The sequence below is a fragment of the Rhododendron vialii genome, chromosome 1a, assembly GCF_030253575.1.
Source record: "Rhododendron vialii isolate Sample 1 chromosome 1a, ASM3025357v1".
NCBI classification, from domain to species: domain Eukaryota; kingdom Viridiplantae; phylum Streptophyta; class Magnoliopsida; order Ericales; family Ericaceae; genus Rhododendron; species Rhododendron vialii.
This window is the reverse complement of record NC_080557.1, coordinates 20,698,081-20,722,630: the sequence shown is the minus strand read 5'-3', so window position 1 is coordinate 20,722,630 and position 24,550 is coordinate 20,698,081. Positions and strand designations below refer to the sequence as shown.

The window sequence follows — 24,550 nt, the reverse complement described above, 5'->3', positions numbered from 1 at the left end:
TTCCTCAACATTAACACATGACAAACATTATGAACCTTAGCCAAATTAGGCGGCAACGCCAAACGACTAGCCACCTTACCAATCCTTTTCAAAACCTCAACCGGCCCAATATAGTGAGAACTCAACTTTTTCTTTTTGCCAAACCGAATAACATCTTTCTATGGGGACACCTTAAGAAATACAAGCTCTAGTTACAAACTCCAAATCCCTCTAATGACGGTTCGAATCAGTAGCTCTTACAATATGACCAGTATTTGAACAAGCCCAAATCTATCAAAAACATTAATCAGTCAACCCCGTCAATCAAATTAAGACTACCAAAATTGTAAAAGAATGGCAAAATAATAGTCACTAGATTTCCATCATTTCAAAAGTATTCATAGGGCCATCTAATTACTCCAAATCCCTTCTATGATTATCTGCATAACTTTTCTATCCATTCCAAGTGGTCACAAACCTTTCCCAAATAGTTTTTTTTTTTTTGCATCCTCCACCAAGTCAAGTCCTAAAAGTCACCTTTCTCCAACCTCATATCAACGGATAGGGAATATACACTTCCGTCCATACAAAACCTCATATGGAATAACTCCCAACTCAAATGATAACTATTATTGTACGCAAATTTCATTAACGGCAATTGATCATCCCAATTTTCTTTTCACTCTAAGGTACATGGTCTCAATAAATCCTCCAAAGTCTGTATAGTCCTTTCACTTTGATCATCGATAAGCAAAACTAGAAAAAAAAAATAAGTGAGTATCCATCGCTATCTTTAAGGCACCCAAAATTTAGATACAAAATAGGACACAATCTGACACCATTGACCACTGGCCCAATACCTTGATTTTGACCCACATGGCCCAAAAGCTTAAGCACAAGGTACTAGTACTAGCCCACAAGGTTTGTTATATGCCCAAGATCATCCATGTAGACTTCCAATGTGGGATGGGGTGTTACAATCTCCCCAACTTTATAGCCTCGCGAGGGGTTGAGCACTATAATCACCAATACAAATCAAACCAACAACCAAATCAAACCAAACTCCAAGGCCCACATGGTCATGCACATGGATGGCTTTGATACCACCTGTAATGCCCCAAGCAGATCACTAGCCCAATACCTTGATTTTGATCCACAAGCACACCACATGGCCCAAAAGCTTAAGCACAAGGTACTAGTAGTAGCCCACAAGGTTTGTTATATGTCCAAGATCATCCATGTAGACTTCCAGTGTAGGATTGGGTGTTACATTGGCTATGGGTTTGCCTATGGTGTATATCTGTTGTAGTCATTGAATTTATAGTTTGTGTGAAAATAAGGCATTTACTGGTTGCTTCTTAAACCTTATGTTTAGGTAAAATAAAAGAGAAATTAGGACATTGAAATAAGGCATTTACTAGTTTGTGTGAAATACTTGTATTTTGTACTAGGACATTGAAAAGAGAAAATAAAAGGTTTATAGTTCATTTAGCCTACTGAGAGAAATTAGGCTATAGTTCATTTTGAGATGAACACGCCCATACACTAATCTGCCATTTCACTTGAGATCAATATCTACTGTAATTTGTCTATTGTTAATATCAAGTTATTCTTATGTTCGGATGACATCGGTATGATACATTCCTTTACAGGTGAATCCATGGGTACAGAAATTGACATTGTTCAGAAGAGGTTGAATTCTTTCCTCGGTCAACTCCAAACCGGTGTTAAAAATCATGTTGAAAATGTAACTTATTCCTTTCCTTAGGAAACTCTTATATATGTAGCTATTCTTTGAAATTTCATATGATACTACTTGGCTTGATTTTGATTTCTTATTATTCTTTTTGTATGGAGCAGCTTGCGATGATTTCCAACAATGACCCACTTATATGCATTGACTGCCAGGTATGTGCTTTTGAAGACCCATTCACCTTGAGAGAGCAGGAAATAGCAAATAGATGCATGACTTTGCTGAATTATAACAATAACTTGCTCTAAATTCTACAATTAATGGTATTGTGTAGGACACCTGGTTGTTTTTGCCCGCAAAAGATATATCACACTGTACTTGTTAATGGTTGGAAATTTTGTATATCACATGGGTATCCCCATGAACAGTGAGGTACTTGGGAAGAGCCAACGATGAATCTTTCAGAAGCTCAATCATGTTGGGTCACTCATTAATTAGATGAATCAAGCTTGGAAACATCCGTTCGAAGTTCATACGTTATTGTTTCAAAGTTCATGCACTATTATTTAATGAACTCTGCTTGAACAAGTTAGGCTTATGAATAGCTAGAATGGCTTTCACTTTCACATCTTACACACTTAAGGACACTTATGAAGCGTACATGAATACAAAAATTGTGACGATGGTTTGGGTGCTCATGTGAACTAATGGCATTGCAAAAAAAAAATAAAATGATGTGAGTTCATAAATTTTACATGTATTTTATAGCCCATTTAATGTCTCAACTTTGATTCCTCGTGCTAAATTGGAATGTTAAATAAGTGTCAGTGTCACAAGCCAAGTGAGGCTTGTGAAGAGCAATAGTATTTGGAGTCATATGCCTCATGATGTTAAGGGAACTTAAGTTGGAGCCTGATGAGCTTGAACTTGACTCGATTTATAATTTTCTACTTCACTAAAGATCTTCCAAGTGAGAGACAATTGGAAACTCGTGAGTAGAATACCTTGTAATTGGACCCTTGACCAAAGTTCTCATACATGGTCTAAGTAAGGGACGGGACCGTGAAGCCAATTTTTCCTCCAAATCTTCTTTAATTGATAAGATGACGTGTATTGTATAAAGAAAAACATCAAACTCTTTGATCATAGGATGTTTTTATAACTTCCCTATTGAATTAGATGTCTCTGACAAGATAGCAGGCAAACATTCTTGAATTTTTTCCTTTAATGGTAAATTCAGCCATATCCTTTACTTTTTTATGGACATTCTCTACAAGCGGAGAAACTTTAATTATATGTTCTGAATGTGTATGTTTGGAAGTATTATGGACCTAATCAGTTGATAGTTGAAGTTATGTAGAATTGGTTAATATCTTCTTGATTGACTATGATGAACTTTTGATGAATTTGGTAGGAGGGTTCCGCCAAATTGCTCTTAGTATTAGTTTGGACATTAAAATCTTTCTGCTTTTGTAATATTTGTATGATGAAAAAAATTGTTTTGACAGTTGGAGACATTCAAGAGACAACTAATGCAGTCGCAAAATGATGATAAGTCTCATCTGTAACATTTTTTCGATCATGGTGGTTGATAACTCTTACGCTGAGTTTGTTTTCTACCTTGGTCTTTTATTGACGATGAGTGCTACCGGTGGACATCGCTCACACCTGATATTTAATGGGTAAGTACTGCTTCGTTTGCTCCGATATAAGAGATAACACCCCAAGCGTAGGGCCTAATACGTCAGTTGAAGCATGATAATCCGGAAATCCGAGATCGTACCCAAAGGAATAATTAATACGGCTTTGCTGGATTTGTAGATGCAAGTAAGGGCTTTCGGATTTTAGACAGCCAACTTGGTTTTACGTGCGTAGTGGAAATTAAAATGGGCTAAATTGAAAAGCTAATAAACTAAGATAAAAGATAGGTTAGGTCTAGGAATTACTAACACTCACGACTCAAGTCAAACTGCATTTCTCACCCATTCAAGATACACAATTAAGGTTCCCGAATCGGAAAATAGAATGGTTCGATCACCAAGTTAGCTCTAGAATTTATTTAGCAAATGCCTCGTGCGTCAGAGCTCCAAGCATCATGTGTGGTAGGTAGGCGATGCTCCTACCTACACATGATCAAGGAGATTAACACCTTAGCAATTTGACAAATAAACCCGAACCCCACATCAATGATCGAATCCAAAGATTTAAACTTTATGGTGAAAAACACAATTCTACTTGAGCCATGAGGTGTTAATCACCCCATGACCTAACCTTGAAAAACTACTCACCCATATCTATTGAGATATGAGCAAGTGAAAATCTACTTAACATAATGAAATAACAAGACTTGAAATAAACTAGAGATTAAGATAGATCGGGAGTAAAGAAACAACTTTAATTAAAGCGACAATATCAAAAACTAACAACTAAAGACAGAAATTAAAATATTTAAAACTGAAAATGAAGAACTCTCAAGAACAATTTGAATTGCAATGAAATCTAATCTAGATCTAGAAATTGTACTCAAAAAATCTGGTTTACAAAATGATGTCACTCATTTTTATGTCAGCCGCCATCGCGCACGGAATATTCCAAAAATGCTCTGAAAATCCACCTCTAAGCCCCTCGGCATCGATGGAATGTTTCACCTTACATCGATGCCGAGGCCTTAGCACTGATCCTCTTAATTGCTTCGGCATCGATGGACTTTCATTCTTCCCATCGATGCCGAGCCCCATAGCTCTAGCGCTCTGGCCTGCTTCTTGCCTTGGCAATTCTGCTTCTGCCTTGGCTGGGTAACTTCTGCCTTGGCTGTGTCTTGGCTGTCGGGTCATTTTCAGGCCATGACATGCCTTAGGCCTCGAAAACTCCCCTATTTGGCGATTCACCTACAAAACAGAACTAGAACACTCTACAAGCAAACAACGTTTAACAATAACTAATTAGTACTTAAATTAAACTAAAACTAGACACTAACACACCCTACATTACATTCTCAGGTGCTTATCAAGTACACTGCTTGTTTTCATTCTTAAAAGGTGTGTCATTGTTTTAGGGGTGTTCATTGTTGTGTTGAGTTATTGAATAGTCGTTTAATTCTTATTCTTGTGTTTTCTGATGACCTACATAGTGATTTGGTCTTCCAGCATGGAGTCCGCATGGTAGACAAATAATGGAGAACTAATGTTAAACTCTGATGGGCGTACCGGGTATAAATCGAATCCCTGACTATATGGCATCAGAGCCTTATTGTTTATTTCAGAATCATCACCCTTAGACGGAGATATAAGTTATTTTGGTACTGTATGGCTTCAGAATGTGATTGTTTATTTCAGAGTTATAGCCCTAAGATGGCGATGTGTGTTCTATTGGTTTGCAGATTTTTACCTATAAATATAATTGGTTGTGCTTCCTTTGAAAGACTCTTTATGTGGTGAAAGCTTCTTTGTGTACCTCTCTCATCGATGGAGTTGGTTGCTAACTTCTTAGGTCAAGACCTGCTCTTTTACTTACTACATGTTAGATTGAAATTGAAGACAACTTTAGCTGGGTATTTCTTAAGTTCTTGGATTCTGGAATGAATTATACTATAAACATGTTGGGCAGAGGGTTGGCATAGTAATGGTGTGTTACGCCACCTAACTGGATTTAAGATCATAAGATTAGTTGTCTTTCAAAGAGATTAAGGTATACATATAGGGATGTCTCTCAAGGATTTTTATTCTGTTTCCTACCTTTGTTAGTGATAGCATGTTTTCTGAATTCATTGAGGTTGTGGTAATACTTCTTATGCTATCTTGAGAATACAGGATGTCCCCTACGAAGAAGTGGTATTAATTCTCATTAATACTATTCTTGTATTTGTTATTTGTTGCTTAAAAAATGTAAGGAACTGCCTGATACAGTTAGGCAAGTTTCAAGTGCACATGGGATTAAAAGTTGTCTTTTGATAACTAAGGAAAGGGTTTAGATTGTTTGACATAACATTATTTCTTTTTGAAGGGAAAAAATCTAGAATTCTTTTGTTCATGGGCGCGCATATGAATAAAGCTTGTGACATTTTGTCCTTCGGTGCAGGCAAGAATGTTCTATGCGTAGTATGGCTTATTCGAAGGATGCCTGCAAGTGTATGCATCCTTCATGTCTGAAGAGGAGGGAGCTATTCTTGGAAGACATGGCTCAGAAACTTGGTTTCTACCTTTGATGATGAATGAAGTTGGTTGCGATAGAGATTTGTTCTGTAATTTTATGTTTTCGGAGATTAGTTTTTTTTTTTGGGTGTGTATCTTTTTCTATAACAAGTCTTGTATTGGGAAGATAGAAATCAAGACCTTAATCTTTGCTTTTGATTAAAGTGATTGGAATCGAGAGTTCTTTGCTTAGGCTTCCGACCTGAGTTTTGCCCTCAGACAATATAGTTTTCTTGTACCATTAATAAATTTCTAATGACGGTTTTCTTGTACCATTAATAAATTTCTAATGAAAAATTAAACAAAATTAGAACACATAGCAAAAACTCAAATTTGATGCATTATAATGCGCACGCGATTCGTGCAACGCATGAACAGTGACACTAGTAATCTATAAGTTACCGGAAGTACTGACTTGAAGGAGTTTTTTCGGACGGAAGAATAGGAAGGATGGGGCTGCCAAGGCTTTCGGTTCCAAATATTGTTTATTTTTCTTTCGAGTTTTTTCTTTCAAGTTTTGAAGCTTTGTTCAATTATTCTCATTCCGGTAATTCGTTTTAATTTCTGTTCTTAATAAAAGTTATTCGCTGGTATTTGATTAGTTGATATTTCTTGTTTATTTTTCATCTTGTGTGATAGAAGCATGTTTCAATCTAAAGTTTCTTTTGTTTCTTGTTCAATGATGAGTGAGTAGTTGTATAGGTAGGGTTGCGGGGTAATTAGCATACGTAGCCAGTCTGAGCATTGCTCCTATTTTCAAACAATAAAAATGACAATTTTAGATTGGTAAAATACTTTCCGTAGACGAATTCGGGCATTGTTAGAGCCCATGTGAACGGGAGAATGAGGGTCCAAAACTCATTCTCCGCTGCGCATGGGTAAACGGCAACCATAAAGGTTCGCATCTTTCGGGGTATCTTTTTCTCTCTGAAGTCGAATGTTTTTAGAACAACGAATGGAGCAGATATATCCGGACTGGTTGCGAGCACTATGAACCCTATGACCGTACCACCTTTTTAATTATTTAAAAAATCAAACAATTTCTTAAGTTTAATCTTAGCAGCAATCGACTACAAGGGGAGGCTACCGAAGAGCCCGTTTAAATTATAACAATCCGAGTTTTAAGTCAGCACACATCACCGTCCCTGTAGATTCGACTTCGGTCTTATCGAATATTATGTTACATCGGTCTCAGCCCTACGCTTGAGGCAACCCATTAATTTAGGACTAGGAAATCGTCAAGCAAATAGAAATAGATAACTTTATCACTCACAATCTATTCTTTTTCTCTCTTTAAAAATAAAATAACAAATACTGTTATTCGTGTTAATTATTCTTTGTATCTTTTAAAAAGAGCAAAGAGATAACGTTGTCCCAGACAATCTATGTTAACCGTTCTCTGTATCTTCTTTTTAAAAAAAAGAAAAGAAAAGAACAGATAACGTTATATGTGTTACTGTATAAATTCCACCAAAAAGTAATACAGTAGATATAATGCATCAATTGGATCATGGATTGTGAGATTGACTATAATTTAGAGAGATCATTGTTATCTGTGTTTTCTATCAATAAAACTATTGCCTTTTTGACTAATTAAAAAAACTATTGTGCCCTATTAATTAGACCTTGGTAACAATGGCAAATCGCGATTGGCCACAAATTTGCATGTCAAAATTGACTTCAAAATTTCAGCTTCCAATATGGATACAACGTGTTTTCGATAGAGTAGAAGAATGGTGTACAGTTTCACAAGTGTAGAGAACTATAAGCATCATGAGTTATTTCTTAGACGGAATCATCTAATTAATTTCATTATGCTACTCAAGTAATCTCCACAATTGTTGATCTCTAACATTGATTTAATATTGAAGTGCTTAGAACTGTAATCAGTAATTATTTCTTAAACGCAATCAATTGCATTATGCTACTCCAATAACCGGCCTCAACAGCTCTCTTGATCCCCAACGTTGATTTAACGTAGTGCAGAGAACTGTAATCAGTTATTATTTCTTAGACGCAATCGATCAACTGCGCTGCTGCTCCAGTAAACCATCAGTTCTTGCTCCCTATCATTGATATATTTAACGAAGTGCAGAGAATTGTAATCAGTTATAATTTTCTAGACGTAATCAATTGCATTACACTACTCCTGTTACCCATCAATGTTGATACCTAACATAGAAACACTTCAATCCGAAAAATTATTTTATGCTCTTGTGCACCGCCACGTGATGCTCGAGGCTCCCTTATCCACCGCACATTATGGTGGGATCCAATAAAAAATGTATGAACTCTACCACAATCTGTGATGGAGAAAAAGTTTGAAGGAACATCACGTGGCGGCACCCGATGCATAGAATATCCCCCTTAATTTTGTCCTCATCATGATTACTTCTTTGGTGGCTACAGTAATCTCGCCAATGGTGCTAATCCGATTGTCTATCCATTAATTACTTCTTTGTGATTCTATCCCGCTAAATAATGCAAATACAGCCCCATTTTTTCCTTTTCTCTTTTGTAGGAATAAGAAAATTTGAATTTCGAGGATAAAAATAAAATTACATATATATCGTCTTTTTGATCACTCCGATGGATTTTTTGTCACGAATTTTACATGATATCAAAATAAAAAATTGGGAGGATGCTATAGCTACCGACCACTCACCTACCAATTCTACACCGAAGGGCCCGCGGGGCCCACTTTGGGTCCCGCACGGTTGCTCAAAGCAGTTCAATAATTTAAGAAAAATGGAGTGAAAGATGGAAAGATTAGATCGAGCACCAATACATATCAGATTGAGCTTCTTCTTGCGGGGCCCACTCAAGGTTTTCCTTTAAAATTATTGAATTGCTCGGATCATCCGTGCGGGACCCGAAATGGGCTCTGTAGGGGTTCGATTTAGGAGGAGGGACCTTGGCCTGAACTAGTACTTCTCTTCCGCTGCTCTGTTCCTCCGCCGCTGAACCTGCAACAAGTCACTAAGGCTGGAATAGCCTAGTGACCCTCCGACGATCAAGTTAGATGTAAGGAGAGATGTTTTCAGGTCTAGGGTTAGGGAAAGATGGCATACCTCTCAAAGATGAGTATCCCTTTGTATTTATAGACCTAGGTTAACTTGGGCTCCAAGCTAGTGCGTGGAGGTCACGCTTAGGTTACCGCCTCGGGTGACGTCTTAGATGACGCACCGGATAAGACGGTTACGAAGCACATGGCCAGACCTGGCCTAGATGATTCTTTCCGCCACGTGTCGCTCTTGGTCCCCTCTTGGTATGCAACATTCTTCCAAGAGGCTTTAACGGAATGCACACTTCGGTATTTAACCGACGCGTAGACAGGGGACTCGATACCAACCGAGTAAACAGAAGGATATACACTGGCCCATGCTGATATGAGGCCTCGGTTAATGGTGGTCCGGTTAGATTACCGAGGCCATGACCGAAGTCTCCACAATAGCCCCTCAAGCCCCTGGAGCTTTGCACTTCTGCTTCAGGGTCTTGATCCCATCGTATGAAATATCAGGCCTTGATCCTTTTTAGAGAATAACCGGAGAGTGAATTTGCTTCGATAGATTCTGCTCAACCCGCGCCAGAGAAGAGCCACATGTCAGCAGTTGCCGAGGTCTCAGAATAAAAAGGCTGTCTCGGCACATGCCATGTCAGTTAATTGGTACGAAACGTCGCTTCGGTGACACGCGTCATCACGCCTAAGGTCTGAAAATTCGGCGCCTGTCCTCGGTGCAGACCCCTCAACTCTGGCCGTCCGATGGCGACACGCGTCGAAGATCTGACGGCTCGGTGCACGACGCTTCGTTTCCCGCGCTCCTCTCCGTCTCTCCTATTATAAATAGGGAAGACAGAGGGAAAACGACTACTCTCTCTCTGCTTCTGAAGTCGAACCGCCGCCGCCGTCTGTTTCCAGCATTCAATTGAGATTTTGAGCGTTTTGGACGCGGATCTCGTCACGAAACTCAGGTATGACGATCTCCAGTTGCTGGTTTTCATGTTTTGACTGTTTTTTAGAAGTTCTTCTTCCCTTTAATCCACATTTCTTAAGCGTTGCGACTGTTCCGCCGCTCGCCGCTGTTCACCCTACGGCGCTGGGCTTCTCCAGCGTTGCTCTTAGTTTTCCCGAGCTCCAGATTCAACCCGAGGCCCACATTCTTCCCTAGGCCAATCTTCAACCCGAGACTATAGATACGACCACCAGCCTCGGGGACCTTTCTCGGGGAGAGGTCCCCAGAAACTTACCGAGGAGCGATGACCATTTCGCCCCTGTTTGCTAGGTCATGTTGCTTTTCCCTGAGCATATAGCTAACGGGTTTTTGCACGTCTTTTCTTGCTAGGTAGGGGCGAATGGTCATTGAAGTCTCCTCGGACAGTACCAGTAGCTCCCTTTCTGCCGATCTCGAGGAAATTTTTGAGGAGTGTCGTGCCCAGGCCGTTTACCGAATTCCATTGGACATCATCGAGCCTTCAGACCCCCTTAGAGCTTCACGCCCCGCTACAACCTTCGCTCCTCAGGAGATGGAAGTCCCAAGTACTTCGGGCCACGGACTGGGCCCATTCGCCGATGCCCCCGAGGAGGTTCGGGGACGAAGGAGGCCGATGAGGCCGTGCCCTTACTTGAACCAATACTTCAATGGAACACCGGCTGCCCTCGCCGAGCATCCCTTCGGACGTAGAGGTCCGGCTGCTTCCAGATAACAACCCCAAGACCCTTCCTCACCGACCGGGGGAATTGATTTTTCCCTTGATGGCAGTCACTGAGGGAGGGATCAGATTCCCCCTTCACCAATTCGTCCGACGAGTTCTCCAAACTGTTTCCCTTACCTCCTCCCAGCTTACGGTAAACTCCTACCGAATCATCACAAGCATTATTGAGCTGAGGAGGCAGTTCAACTTGACCTTTGGGGTCGAGGAGCTCTTCGGCGTGTACCTCCTAGGAGTCAACCGAGAGAGCAACCGCTACTATCTCTCGTGCAGAACGGGGTACGACACGTTCCTTGTCGATCGTCTCCCTGATTTCGAGGAGTGGGCAAACATATACATATCGGTGACCGGCAATTTTATGTTCGGGCCCGGGGAGAATGCTGATACCACAACCAGAGTGCAATTTGGAACCGGGGCTCCTAGTCGGTAGAATTTACTCTTCGGTAAATGTTTCGTATGTTTTCGTTAAGCCCTGTGTATTTTGTACTGATTCCTTGTTTTGATTTTGCCTTGCAGCCGAGGGAATCGTTCAACAGCTTCGGGAGAGAGCTGACCGGGCCTGAATTACAGCGGCCTTCGGCATTCCCATCACCAGTCGGTACGCTCCGGAACTGCTCGGGTACGTCCCAACTTATATGAGCTTCTTGAAGAAGAAACCAAGGCAGCAGGGGGTTCCGAGGGCAGGCCGAGGAGGTAGAACCGGAAGAGGTGTGGGAAGAGGGGAGAGGACAGGCGGGGAGAACGAAGCCGAGGGTAGCACATCTGCTCCTCGGGGAGTTATCCGAGAAGAAGTCGACCGGGAGACGCCAGAAAGGACCGGCTTGAGCGCGGAGATGGCGGGTCCTGGAACTCGGGAGGTGCTGAACCTCAGGCGCCGAAGACCTGCTGGTCGGGGCAGGGGAACAGTCCCCGGTACTCCTGGTGCCGGGACTTCAAGGGCGACCCCAATCTCACCGCAGGAGCCCCCGGAGAAGAGGACTCGGCGGGAGGGGGAAGGTGGAGATGTGGGAGGTTAGGAGACAATCCTGATCGAGGAGGAGTAGGGAGAGCCCGGGGGGGAAACCGGAGGACCGAAGGAGGGCTCTTGGGTCAATCTGAGGGAGCTCCCCTGGGCTCCGGAGTTTCGCCACTTTGCTGGCCGCCCGATCCACCACGCCGACAGTGTCAAGAACCTCGGCGTGGCCTTCGGGATGCTCCAAGGAAGCATTCTTCCGAGGGATGCCCAGGCTGTCACCGGCTTGACCGAGGACATCACGGCCGAGATAGCTCAAGCGCTTTTCAATGTAAGTCAATGGTTTGCGTCCCATTTTCTTCAATCTGAAAGTTTGCACTTGTTGAATTTCTTCTCTTTTCTTGTTTTGCAGGCTGGAGCTCGGGCATTGGCTATCAATGACAGATGCAAAAAGCAGGAAGAAAAGACCGACAAACTTGCTTGGGAGCTGGCTAGGAAGGAGGAAGACCTCAAGCTGGCTCAGGAGACTTGCGAGCTCTACCTGGCGGACTTCCGAAGGTGCGACAGGGAGAGAGTGAAGGCAGAGGCCAGAGCCGCCAAGGCCGAGGAGGATGCCAACACACTGCGAGTCACCCGGGCCACAAAGGTTGACTTCGCGAGGAAGGGAGGCTACGATGAAGGCTGGGATGCAGCCGGAGTAGAGTACAAAAAGCAGGTTCGGGAGATTGAGGCTGAGCTGCATCGGGACCGATTCTTGGACGGCCTTCGGTTCGGCCATGAAGCCTTGTTGAGGAAGCTCAACCTCCCTGAAGATTCTGACCTCCGGATACTCCCCGAGGCGCCTTCCGAGGAGCTTGTCCTTCCAGAAGAAGAGGAGAAGGTGGTGGAGCCTGCACTCGAGGACCAAGGCCTCGGGAACCAAGCCGATCCAAATGCCCCAGCGTCCGAGGACCAGCTCGACCACTCTGCTCGCTCTTAGGATAGTGTCTTCTTTTACTTGTCTTTGAATTCTGTAACTTTTGACTGGACGGCTCCGAACATTGGGAATTTGCTGTTCCAGAGTTTGTAAATATTTGATATTGAAGCAGTAACTTTTTGTTTATGGATTGTTGGAAACCCATAATGCTTTGTGAATGAATGCTCTCTTTTCTTGAATGTTATCTTGTATGATTGGTTTGCTCCTTGGGTTATGATGCCCCTGCTTCGGTTAGACTTTAAAAGCTTGTAGAAACAGGTTTAACCGAAGCAGTAACCGAAGAGTTTTGCGAATCATAAAAAAGATGTTTAATCAAGAAAAAGTGACTTGATCCGAAGCCCCTACTAGTAGGAGGGTCGGTAGGGATCGAATCAAAAGCAACTGTTTAATGAATTTTCGATTTGCACGCCCCTGCTTATTAATAGAAATGAGCCTATCGGGCAGACGCGAGATGGTATTACTGCTAGGGGACGTAGGCCGGGGTCACGAAGGGGTAGGGCTTCTGCCATAGGTTCATGACGCAGCGAGTCCGAGCAGTGGGAAACTTCTGGTGGGTCAGTATAAAGGGCTCGGAGAGAGGCCGAGTATCCTTAGAGCGAGTGACCAAAAATCCAGACGACCGAAGAGGCCTGGGCGACTTGGTGGGAATTTTGTCCGAGGGTATCACCTATGGGAGAACAATATCCCTGAAGTCGGTATAAAATGGTCCGGGCAAGAACGGACCAAGTATAAGTAATTTAAACAATCAGTGTACGAATAGTGCCAAATAGATAATTCTCATTAAAACTCGGTGGAGTATTGTCAATACATAAGCAGATTGCCTTCAAAACTTTCTTAAAAGGAAATGCAACGTAATAAAGAGCAAACGGGCTTCGGTAACCGAGCACTATCCGTAGAACTTCTTCAAGTTATTTGCATTCCATGACTTAGCAATGGGGGTACCATCCAGCTTCTCCAATTTGTAGTTACCCGATCCGAGGTGCTTGAGAACTTGGTAGGGACCCTCCCAATTGGGCATTAGCTTTCGCTTTTTGGACTTCTCCACCACCTTTTTCCAAACGAGATCGTCAGGCTTGAACGACCTGAGGCGCATGCTTCGGTTGTAACCCTTTGCAACCTCCTGTTGGTATGAAGCGAGCTTGATCCTGGCGTTGTCCCGTTCTTCTTCGGCTAAATCGAGGTCCGAAGCAATGGTGTTGTTGTTGACCGACTCATCAAAATTTTATGTTCTCATTGTTGAGAGTCCGACTTGGAGTGGGATGACCGCCTCCATTCTGAATGCCAAGGAGAAAGGAGTGCGACCGATGGATCGCCGAGGCGTCGTACGGTAGCCCCAGAGTACCCTGGGTAGCTCTTCGGCCCATTTTCCTCGTCGTGACTCGAGTCGTCGCTTAAGTCCAGATGAAATTGCCTTGTTTGCAGCCTCAGCCTGTCCGTTGCCCTAGGGGTAAGCCGGGGTGGATGTGTCCCATTTGATGTCGTATTCGTCAAGCAGAGCCCGGTACTTCTGCCCTGTAAACTGCCTTCCATTGTCAGTAATTATGGCGAACGGCACACCGAAGCGTGAGATGATGTTGCGCCACACAAAGCGGATGACGTCTATTTCTTCGATGGTTACCAGGGGCTCGGCCTCGACCCATTTTGAGAAATAATCGATTGCGGTTAAGAGGAACTTGAATCCACCCGGAGCGACTGAGAGCTTTCCAATGATATCCATGCCCCATTGGGAGAAGGGCCAGGGGCTGGTGAGAGGGCTAAGGTCCCGGGCCGGCTGATGGATAATGGGAGCGAACATCTGACACTTCTTGCAACGCTTGACAAACTCTTCAGAATCCTTCTTCATTGTCGGCCACCAATATCCCTGAGTGAGGGCTCGGTGGGCGAGCGACCGTCCACCGGAGTGACAACCGCTGTCGCCGGCATGAAGCTCTTCAATGATGCCCGAAACTTGGTGTGGGTGCCCAACCAATAAGTACGGCCCGGTAAATGATCTTCAGTAAAACTTGCCGTTAGGATTGAGCCAGAAGAGAGCAGCTTTGTTTCGGAGTCGGTGAGCCTCCTTTTTGTCAGTGGGAAGGGAGTCATCCCTCAGGTAAAGGACGATTTCATCCATCCAGCTCGGGCCAAGCTCTATGTTGAGTACTTCCTTTTGTAGATCTTCGAGCTCAAAACTGGGCTTGTCAATAGAATTTAAGGAAATGGAGCGGTGTCCGGTACATGAGAATGCCGAAATGAGCCCTGCGAGGGCGTCGGCATGGGCGTTTTGTTCCCTAGAGATATGCTCGACTCTGATTGCGTTGAAGCGTTTAATGAGCTGGACTGCAGTGCTGAGGTAGGTACGCATGCGGTCATCCCGAGCTTCGTATTCTTCACAGAGTTGGTTAACCACCAACTGGGAGTCGCTGTAAACGACGAGCTCTTCGATGCCAATGGCTTCGGCAGTCTTGAGTCCGGAGATCAACGCTTCATATTCGGCCTCGTTGTTAGAGGCTGGGAAATTGATGGAGAATGAGCTTTCGTGTAAGACACCGGAGGGTGAGAGAAGAACGACGCCTGCGCCTGCGCCTCGGCTGTTGGATGCGCCATCGACATACAGTTTCCAAACATCTCCGTGAAAAAGCTGCCATGTTTTGCTAGGGTTGGCCTGGAGTACTGCTTCGGTGCTCGGGGTGGGTGCCGAAGCGGATACGTTGGGCGGTGTAAGCTCTGCGATGAAGTCGGCCAGCACCTGAGCCTTTATTGCTGTCCGAGGCTGAAAGTGGATTTCAAAATTGGCAAGCTCAACGGCCCATTGTGAGATTCGGTTGGAGAGATCGGCCTTCCGGAGAAGAGATTTGAGGGGGAACTCGGTCAGGATGATGATGCGATGCGACTGGAAGTAGGGGGCAAGCTTTCGGGAGGCTGAAATGAGGGCGAGCACGAGCTTCTCCAGGGGGAGGTAACGCATCTCGGCGGGAGTCATGGTTTTGCTAGAGTAATAAATTGGCTGGTGCTCCCGGCCCTCCTGTCGGACGAGCACCAAGCTTACAGCGTGCGGAGAGACAGCTAGGTAGAGGAACAAGTCCTCCTGGTTTTGAGGAGTGACGAGGAGTGGAGCCACGGAAAGATACTCCTTTAGTCGTTGGAGGGCTCAGTCACAGTCTTCCGTCCAATTGAAGCTTCGTCGGCTGCCCTTCAGGAGTGCGAAGAAGGGCTGACATTTGTCCGAAGAACGACTTATAAATCGGTTGAGGGCTGCAGCCATGCCGGTTAGACGCTGAACATCGTGCTTGTTGTGGGGAGCCGAGAGCTGATCAATGGTGCGAATCTGGGAAGGATCCGCCTCAATACCGCGTCGGGAGACTAGGTGGCCAAGAAATTTGCCGGAGCTAACACCGAAGACACATTTCTCGGCATTAAGGCGGAGCTTGTGGTTCTTGAGTATCTCAAAGACTTCGGCGAGGTGAGTGAGATGATCACCGGCGGGCAAACTTTTGACCACCATGTCGTCAATGTACGCCAACATAGTATCGCCTAGTAATTGCTCAAACATCTTGGTTATCATTCGCTGGAAAGTTGCCCCTGCATTTTTTAGACCGAAGGGCATGACAAGGTAACCGAAGATCCCGTGGGGGGTAATGAAGGCGGTGTTCTCGATGTAGCCTTCGCTCATGGCAATCTGGTGATAGCCTCGGTACGCATCCAAGAAGCTGAGTCGCTCGTGTCCGGAGGTGGCGTCGACGAGCTGGTCGATACGGGGAAGAGGAAAGAAGTCCTTTGGGCAGGCGTCGTTGAGGTTTGAGTAGTCGACGCAGACACGCCATTTGCCGTTTTTTTCTTGACCACGACGGTGTTGGCCAGCCACTTGGGATACTGGACCTCTCTGATTGCCCCTACGTTCAGGAGTCGATTGACTTCTTCAATGACAGCCTCGGAGTGGATAAGAGAGGACCGTCGTGCCTTTTGTACGACCGGTCGTTTGGCTTTGTCGATGTTGAGCTCGTGGCAGATGAAAGAGGGGTCGAGCTCGGGCATCTCATCTGGTGTCCAGGCGAACACTTCAATGTTTCAGTTGAGAAAAGCTACCGTCTCATTCCGATCAGTGTCACTAAGTGAGGAACTGACAAGGAAGAAACGGGAGCCGTCTTCGGTTATTGGGATGGTGGCCACATCTTCAACGATTTTGTCGTCGGGGGATCTGCCGACGTCCTCCAAAACTGGGGCTTCGGGGGCTTCAATGAGATTCACCCGGGAGGTCTGTTTGGTGCTTCGGACGGCGTTGACGTAGCACTGCTTGGCCGCGGTCTGGTCTCCGTACAAGTCTTCCTGGTGCCCGTGAGTGCCAATGAAACGTACCACTTGGTGATAAGTGGAGGCAATCACTTTAAGCTTATGCAGCCAGGTTCGACCGACAATGGCGTTGTAAGCGCCAGGGACGTCAACTACCACAAATTCCATCTCAAGAGTTACCGAGCCGGCACGGACAGGAAGAGTGATCATATCGATGGACCAGACAGGAGCTCCGTTGAAGCCGATAAGGGGAACTTCGGAGGGACGGAGGTCGGTCTCGGGAATCTTCAGATCCTTGAAAAGAGAGTAATACATGACTTCGACCGAGCTACCCTGGTCTACGAGGACGCGATGGACGTTGAAATTTCCGATGCGTAGCGTGACCACGAGGGCGCCGTTGTGGGGAAGCTGGACGCGGTCGAGATCCTTCTCGATAAACGTTATCGTCCATTTGGAATCGTCATCGGTTCTAGGGCGCTTTGGTTCGGGGCCGACTAACATGACCTGCTTGGAGGAGGACGCTTCATTCAACTCGGCCCGGATGACACGAGCGGCCTCGGGGTTCAATGGACCGTGTATGACGTGGATTGTCTGGACCTCTTCCTCCGTATTTGTTTCGGTCCGTTGCACCCGAGCCGTCGTCTTTTCGTGATGGATGAAGTTGCCGAGGTGGCCTCCCGCGACAAGCTGCTCCAAGTAGGCTTTGAAGGGCTTGCAAGCTGTGGTGAAGTGACCTTGTTCTCTGTGGTAACTGCATCGGACGATGGGATTCTTGATTTTCCCATTCTCGGTTCTTAGCTTTTGATTTGGGAAAGAGAAAAAGGGCTGGTCCTTCACTTGGTCGATGATCTGGTAGATGGGAATGGTGAAGACGGTTTTTCCGGCGTTGAAGTCACTTGGCTTCGGTCCCCTCCTCGGCGACTGCTTGATGGTGTTGACCTGTTTCTTCGGTGTTGGGACAGGTGCGGGAGCCGGTATGGATACCGAGGTGTTTAACGTCTTCGAACTCGTGGGCTTCCCAATGCCTCTCTTTGCCTTGGATTCGATGAGTTGACACCAGCCCTCAATTCGAGTCATAAGGTTCTTCATGGAGTTTGGCTTATGGCGAGCGAGGTCGTCGTAGACTTGCTCCTCTTGGGAGGTGAGACCGAGCTTGAATCCTCGGGCAGAGATGACGCCGTCGCAACCCTCTATCTCGTTGAATAACTCCCAATAACGGCCGGCGTACTGCCGAAGCGTTTCGTCGTTCCTCTTGCGGAGGGCTAAGAGGGAGTCGATCTCCTTCTCGTGCTTGTTGCTCGTTACGAACCGGGCCATGAAGGCATCACAGAGGGAATCGAACGAGGAGATTGACCGAGCCGGTAGTTGATTGAACCAAGTGAGACCTAGGTTGCCGACGCTTGCAGGAAACACTTTGCACAGGAAGGCGTCGTCCGAGGGTTCATTCCAAAGAAACAGAGACATGACAGTTTTATACTTAACCAGATGAGTGTGCGCCTCGGTCTTGCCGTCGTATTTGGCAAACTTGGGTTGGGTGAATCCCTTGGGGGGGGGGGGGGGTAACCGAGTCGATCTCTCTCGTAAAGGGAGAGGTCGTGAGTCCTGTAAGCCGCGCGTCGCGATGAGGTCGGATCGAACGGTCGGGGCCGTTTGGACACTCAGTCGCTGTACGCTTCTTGGGGACAAGTTTGTCCAATCGTTCATGTTCCTTTCTCTTTGGAACAATACTAACCGATCTTCTGGAAAAACGCTCTTGGCGGTGATGGCGGTAGCTGTCCCGAGCAGAGGGCTCGAGGCGCTCGGTGATCAGGCTCCTGCTGTGTGCGCCACCGGGGTGCGAGACGATGGGACTTCTAGGTCGGGGGCCCTTCAGGCGCTCGCTGTATCCCCGAGTCTGGATCTCGACAAGGCCGTCATCCCCCCTGGCTGCCCTTGTGAGGCTAGGGGTAGATTCCCGGCTTGTCCTGCCCACTAGGACCGAGTGGGTGGAGGAAGCAGAGAAGCTCCCACCACCGAGCCTGTCAAAGGCCGATGGTCTCCTTCGAAGTTGCACAGGAGAGCGAGAACGGTCCCTGCGCGATGTGTCTTTTGGGGCTCGAGTGTCCGCCGCCCTTGGTGACTCGAGACGATCCTTGACTGAGGGGCGGGGTCTGTGCTCTAGTAGGTGACCGGCTTCCTGACTGCGTGTGGGGGTGTGACGGTTTGTTCTTCCGTCGCGGCTCCCGGAGGAATGAGATGGGGAGATAAGGAGATGCTTGATCTCCGCCAACTCATCTCGAACGTGTCTATCGCGGTCCATGACCATTGTGAGGTCGTCGATTTTTCGCTCGAGATGGCGGATGTAGGAGTGGAGCTCGGAAGATGGGCCTGCGTCTGGAGCTGACGCTCCAGCGCCAATTCCGACGGATACATGGGTCTTTCCAAGGGCGGCCGCTCCGCTAGAAGCCAGGCTGTGGTCCACGAGGGAACCGAGCCCGTGGGCGGTACCACCGTGATGTGCGTCGTCGATCTCCACCATGTTTGATTCTGGACGTTTGAACGGAGCTGAAAGGGGGAGGTGAAAGTTGAAAGGGTGGCTAGGTCCCCAGCAGAGTCGCCAATTGTAGGGGTTCGATTTAGGAGGAGGGACCTGGCCTGAACTAGTACTTCTCTTCCGCTGCTCTGTTCCTCCGCCGCTGAACCTGCAACAAGTCACTAAGGCTAGAATAGCCTAGTGACCCTCCGACGATCAAGTTAGATGTAAGGAGAGATGTTTTCAGGTCTAGGGTTAGGGAAAGATGGCATACCTCTCAAAGATGAGTATCCCTTTGTATTTATAGACCTAGGTTAACTTGGCCTCCAAGCTAGTGCGTGGAGGTCACGCTTAGGTAACCGCCTCGGGTGACGTCTTAGATGACGCACCGGATAAGACGGTTACGAAGCACATGGCCAGACCTGGCCTAGATGATTCTTTCCGCCACGTGTCGCTCTTGGTCCCCTCTTGGTATGCAACATTCTTCCAAGAGGCTTTAACGGAATGCACGCTTCGGTATTTAACTGACGCGTAGACAGGGGACTCGATACCAACCGAGTAAACAGAAGGATATACACTGGCCCATGCTGATATGAGGCCTCGGTTAATGGTGGTCCGGTTAGATTACCGAGGCCATGACCGAAGGCTCCACGGGCTCGTCAGTGTAGAATCGGTAGGTGAGTGGTCGGTGGTTCTCGGTTTAATTTCTCGAAAAAAGTTTATGTGTTCAAAAAATTATTATTTTACTCTAGCTCTAGCATATATATGTCGATCCCCCCCCCTACATTGTTTGCTGTCTGCTAATGCAAACACAATCATTAAATATTACAGAGTAATGGAGAGAGTTGACGGCTCCTCTCTCTACAGATGCTAGAGAGAAAAGATAAGTTTTTATCAACTTCAATTTAAAAAAATTCCTCTACACCAAAACAACTTAGTGAACAAATCACGCTCTTCCCAATAAGACCTTAAAGAATGTCAATTGATTATGTCACTTCTCTCGGCAATATTATGTACATATAACCATGTTGTTTGTGTTTACAAAAGAACTTGTGTGTGGCCCCAGCCCAGGGGGCCGGGCTTGCACCCACCCTTGGCCGGCTGTGCTTCCTTCATTTTTGTAAAATGGTTGAGACTCTCTCACTAACAGGAGAATATCACCTGCTATCTCCCCATTATTTTTGAACGATTGTTGGTCAGATACATTTAGTTTTTCAAATCTAAGTTTTTTTTTTTTTGTTTCTTGGATCTGCTTGGGCTTTTTGCAGCGGAACAAATTAACTTCAGCTTTCAGATGACGGATGATTAAACGAAACTCACGAATGTAGGATTCTCTCTTACGGTGCCAATAATGACATCTCTACATGTTTTATTTTCACACTTGAAACTACAAGTTGTTCTAAAATATCATAAGTGGTAGGGACAAAACCAAATTTGCACACATTGTACCTGCATGCGTGGAGCCTTCAATTCATGTAGATGTGCAACCGAGTGTATAAACGACGTGTTTCTTTAGGCTTTTTCTTTATATTTATACGCCACTGGCTACCAATTTCCTTTATATTTATATACATCAGGGCGTTTGTGAGTGTGGGGGCGTGATTTCTTTGTGAACCTTCCTGTGTAGCTATCTTCGTGTGTGGAACGGTGAGAGCTAACTCCAATCTTGATGTACCTGCAGAACCGGAAGGGGTTGTTCCTCTGGGAAGAAGCTCCGACGAACTAGTCAGTAGGTGGAGAAGAGAAGAAGTTTAGTGAGAAAATATGCTGATAGAGAGAAGAATGCTGTTGTTCAAGAGTCCAGAGCCCCCTTCTTAATGATGTTGCTCTTCTATTTATAGGCAAAGGGGGTGGAGTGCTGAGCAAGTTGGTCATACTTTCCACGTGTTACGTTCTGCTCGATTGGCGCCTTGTAGCAGGGCCATTTAATGAACACCACTTCCCAAGTCTTACAGAGCCACATGGGTCGATGTCAGAAAGGTCACATCGTTCAGAGATGTCACTTCGAATATCAGAAAAGACAGCCTACTTATCAGTAGATATTTATGGAAGGTTCCATAATCACCTGCACTCGGCGGGACCCACTTCTGCCATACGGAATTATCCAAGCGTTTGGTGTCCTTACCGAAGAGAAACTTATCCGAACAAGTGGATGTTCTTACCCGTGCGTTTGGTAAGACCCCCGAGCGAACTCAAGTGTACGTACATTCGGATATAGCTTATGACGTTCGGTGAAGTACTCGTGGTTCCGGCTATCCTTCGGATAGATATTGGCATATCAAGCCGAAGCCCAAACTTATTTACAGGTGAACTGAGACAGCTTAGATGACGGGTCAAATAGTGTGCGAACCTTCATCCCCCCTTAAGGACCTTGTGAACCCTATGATCCTTCGGATATTTCAGCCCCTTACAATAGCCCCTCAACTCCTTCTTTGCTTGCTCGGAAATGAAGGAGGAGTTGAATAACAATTTGGCCGAACGTCGACATAAATCCGAAGAACGAATGACTGGACAAACTGTTGAAGTTGAACAGACAAAGAATGTTTGGAATGCTTCGATATGTGTGTGCAGCTTTCATTAAATGCTTCTGTAACCGTCGATTTGAATCGATGCCAGGTGTCACGATTTCATTGGGTAGTGGTACGGCACGCTTCATACCTGCCACGTGTCCTTCATCGAGCGTCACATCAGTCTCCCGCCCAAATCCAACGGCCAGGGCTAAAGACCGCTTCGAATTCTGTACTCAGTATAAAAGGGGTAAGGGAAGGAGAGAGAAAATCACTTTCTCTCTCATTCTCGATCGTTTTCCTGTTCAGGTGCCGCTTCAGACCAAAAATTGCCAGAAATTTGCAGATTTAAAGGTTTCGATCACAGATTTCTCTTGATTTTTCAGGTACTGCTCGAGTTCTTCTATTTCTCGATGCATTTTGATTATTTTCGAATGTTTTTGCCCCCTCAAAGTTGGTTTTTCCCTTTTTGTTTATACTAAAACAATCGCCTGGTTCCCCAGGCGTTCAGAAGAACACATGAACACCTTCAAATCGTGTTCTTCCGTACAAGATGGTACATTTAAGTAGGTGCTTTTCCCAAAGGAATATTCATTTAAGAAATTTAGCGATTCGTATTAAGCTTTTTAAATCATTGTATCTCCAATGGAGACACTTAGGGCTCCCAAACCTGTCCCTGAACGGTAGGAATCCCTTCTTCGGAGTTTCTCCCGAAGAGTTTTCGTTCGGGAAGTAACCGAGCAAACCTGAGGTCTCTCAGAACAACATAGAACACCGAACATAGGCACTTAGACTTCTGGCCATGCAAATCGCTAACGGTCTCATCCCCTGCACTGATTTGTTTCTAGGTATAGAGTCTTCGAAGTCAACCTCTTCGGCTGAATCCTATCGGTCGGTGGATTCCGAAGCTTCGAATTTTGGTAGATCTGATCCAGAGTTAGCCGAAGCTATAAGAAATTTCGCCCGGAGCTACCGAACGGGGTCAAGAGGCAGGATCCCCGAGGGTGTAGAAGGAATCGACTACCCCACCATGGTGCCTTCTATCTGAACAGTGGGGCCTGTAGGGAGGTATTCCCGAGAACATACATTTTGTTGCCGAACACGTGATATTTGGGAGCACGTGGTAAGTACGACAGGACTTACCGCCGGGCAGTTTGGTGAACAACGATATGGACCAATGATATGGGAAGTCATTGATCCATGCAGTCTGTTCGGCAAATTAAGGGCCAATCATATGAGAAGTCATGGCTATAAACTGACTGTTCAACAGTTAGAGACATTCCGATTACATTGGACCAAGTTATATGTGAAGTAGCTTGTCCAAAGCAGACTGTTCGGTTACAAAACAGCCGAACAGATGAAGCAAGAACCAAGCACGTGATACGAGGGATCACGGGTTAGAAGCAATGCAAATGGTACGTGGGACCATAGTTTGAATATAGACAGGACAGTCATCGTGTTAAACAAGTGTTCGGCAATATGGACCAGTGACATGAGAAGTCAATGGTCCAAGCCGTCTGTTCGGCCATGAGATGGCCGAACAAAGAAAGAGCTCCAATCGAGAGTAGGAGCAGAGGGAATACTCTGGAAGATTCTAGAATAGTCATGTCCCATAAAGGAATAAGATCCCAAGAAAATAGGATCTGAGAAAGATACCCAATGAGTATGGGATGTTTGGCTCTTTATGGAAAAGAATCCTAAAAGGACTCTTTTCCATAAATTGATAAAGGAAACGAGAATCCTTGATTTCTTGGGTTTCCTATACGAGTTAGGAATCCTATGGCAACAGGAATGCTTGGGCAACAAGCATACGCATATCTATAAATATGAGGTAAACCTAAAGGCAAAAGGTACGCAATACACTGCATTTTTATTGCTTTCCTACTGAGAATTAGGATTTGACTGCTAGTACGTGATACTAACTTAGGCATCGGAGGGCCTTTGCCACGAGAGGCAAAGGTGCACTCACCCCCTGTCTATTTTGCAGAGTAGGGTTCCGACGACGAATTAGGGTTCCGGTGAAGAGGTCCGAGAAAGCCGTTGCAGTCCAGTTGATCCGAAGCATCAATTGTTTTCATCCCCCTACAATTGGGGCCGTCTGTGGGAAACGAAAGAGTTCCCTTTTGAAATACGACCATGGTGGAGGTAAATCCAGCAACACCGCACGACCCAAAAGATGTGTTAAATGAAGGAAAGGACAAATCACCACCTGGGGCTCCGAGAAAGCCCCAGGGTGGGCACAGGAGGACCACGAGTAAGGACCGCCCCCTTACCGTCCATTACAACTCCAAAAATAGAAATGGAAAGACGGCTTCGAGATCCACGAGAAGGAGTAAATCCCATCGAGGGGAAGAATCGATCGCGCACTCCAGGAGTGTGCACTGTAGCGACGACGTTCTTGATAAAAAGAGGCAAGAAGTCGAGGAGTATGCTCGTCTGATTAAAAAATGAGAGCACGAGATCAGAGAATTAGAAAGAATCAGGGAACATCCGGAGGATTCCGGACTATCTCGAAGAAATTCTAGAGGCAGCGGGTATGCTGTGGTACAATACAGAAAAGCTCATTCACGAGGAAGAAGGAGCAGAAGCAGAAGTCCAACCCCAAAGCGACATAGGGCTTCTCCACGTAAAGAGAGGAGCAAGACCCGAACACCCGAGAGAAGGGTTTCTTCACGAAAATGGAGGAGCAGAGACAGAAGTTCCACCCCCGAAGAGGAGGGAACAAGGAAACACCATCGAGACAGGTACGAGAGACCTGATGC

The 24,550-nt window shown here is 45.8% G+C and overlaps 1 long non-coding RNA gene across 3 annotated transcripts; it reads left to right on the top strand.

Annotated features, from left to right (window-relative positions):
- Nucleotides 1-1,414: 1,414 nt before the first annotated feature.
- Nucleotides 1,415-6,116, top strand: LOC131325316 (uncharacterized). Of its 3 annotated transcripts, none has more exons than XR_009199659.1 (4): nt 1,415-1,631; nt 1,840-3,354; nt 4,803-4,881; nt 5,750-6,116. It is a non-coding gene; the product is annotated as an uncharacterized LOC131325316 (long non-coding RNA). The 3 variants fall into 3 exon arrangements; XR_009199658.1 differs by having other exon boundaries at nt 1,630-1,726; XR_009199657.1 differs by lacking the exon at nt 1,415-1,631 and having other exon boundaries at nt 1,740-3,354.
- Nucleotides 6,117-24,550: the final 18,434 nt, after the last annotated feature.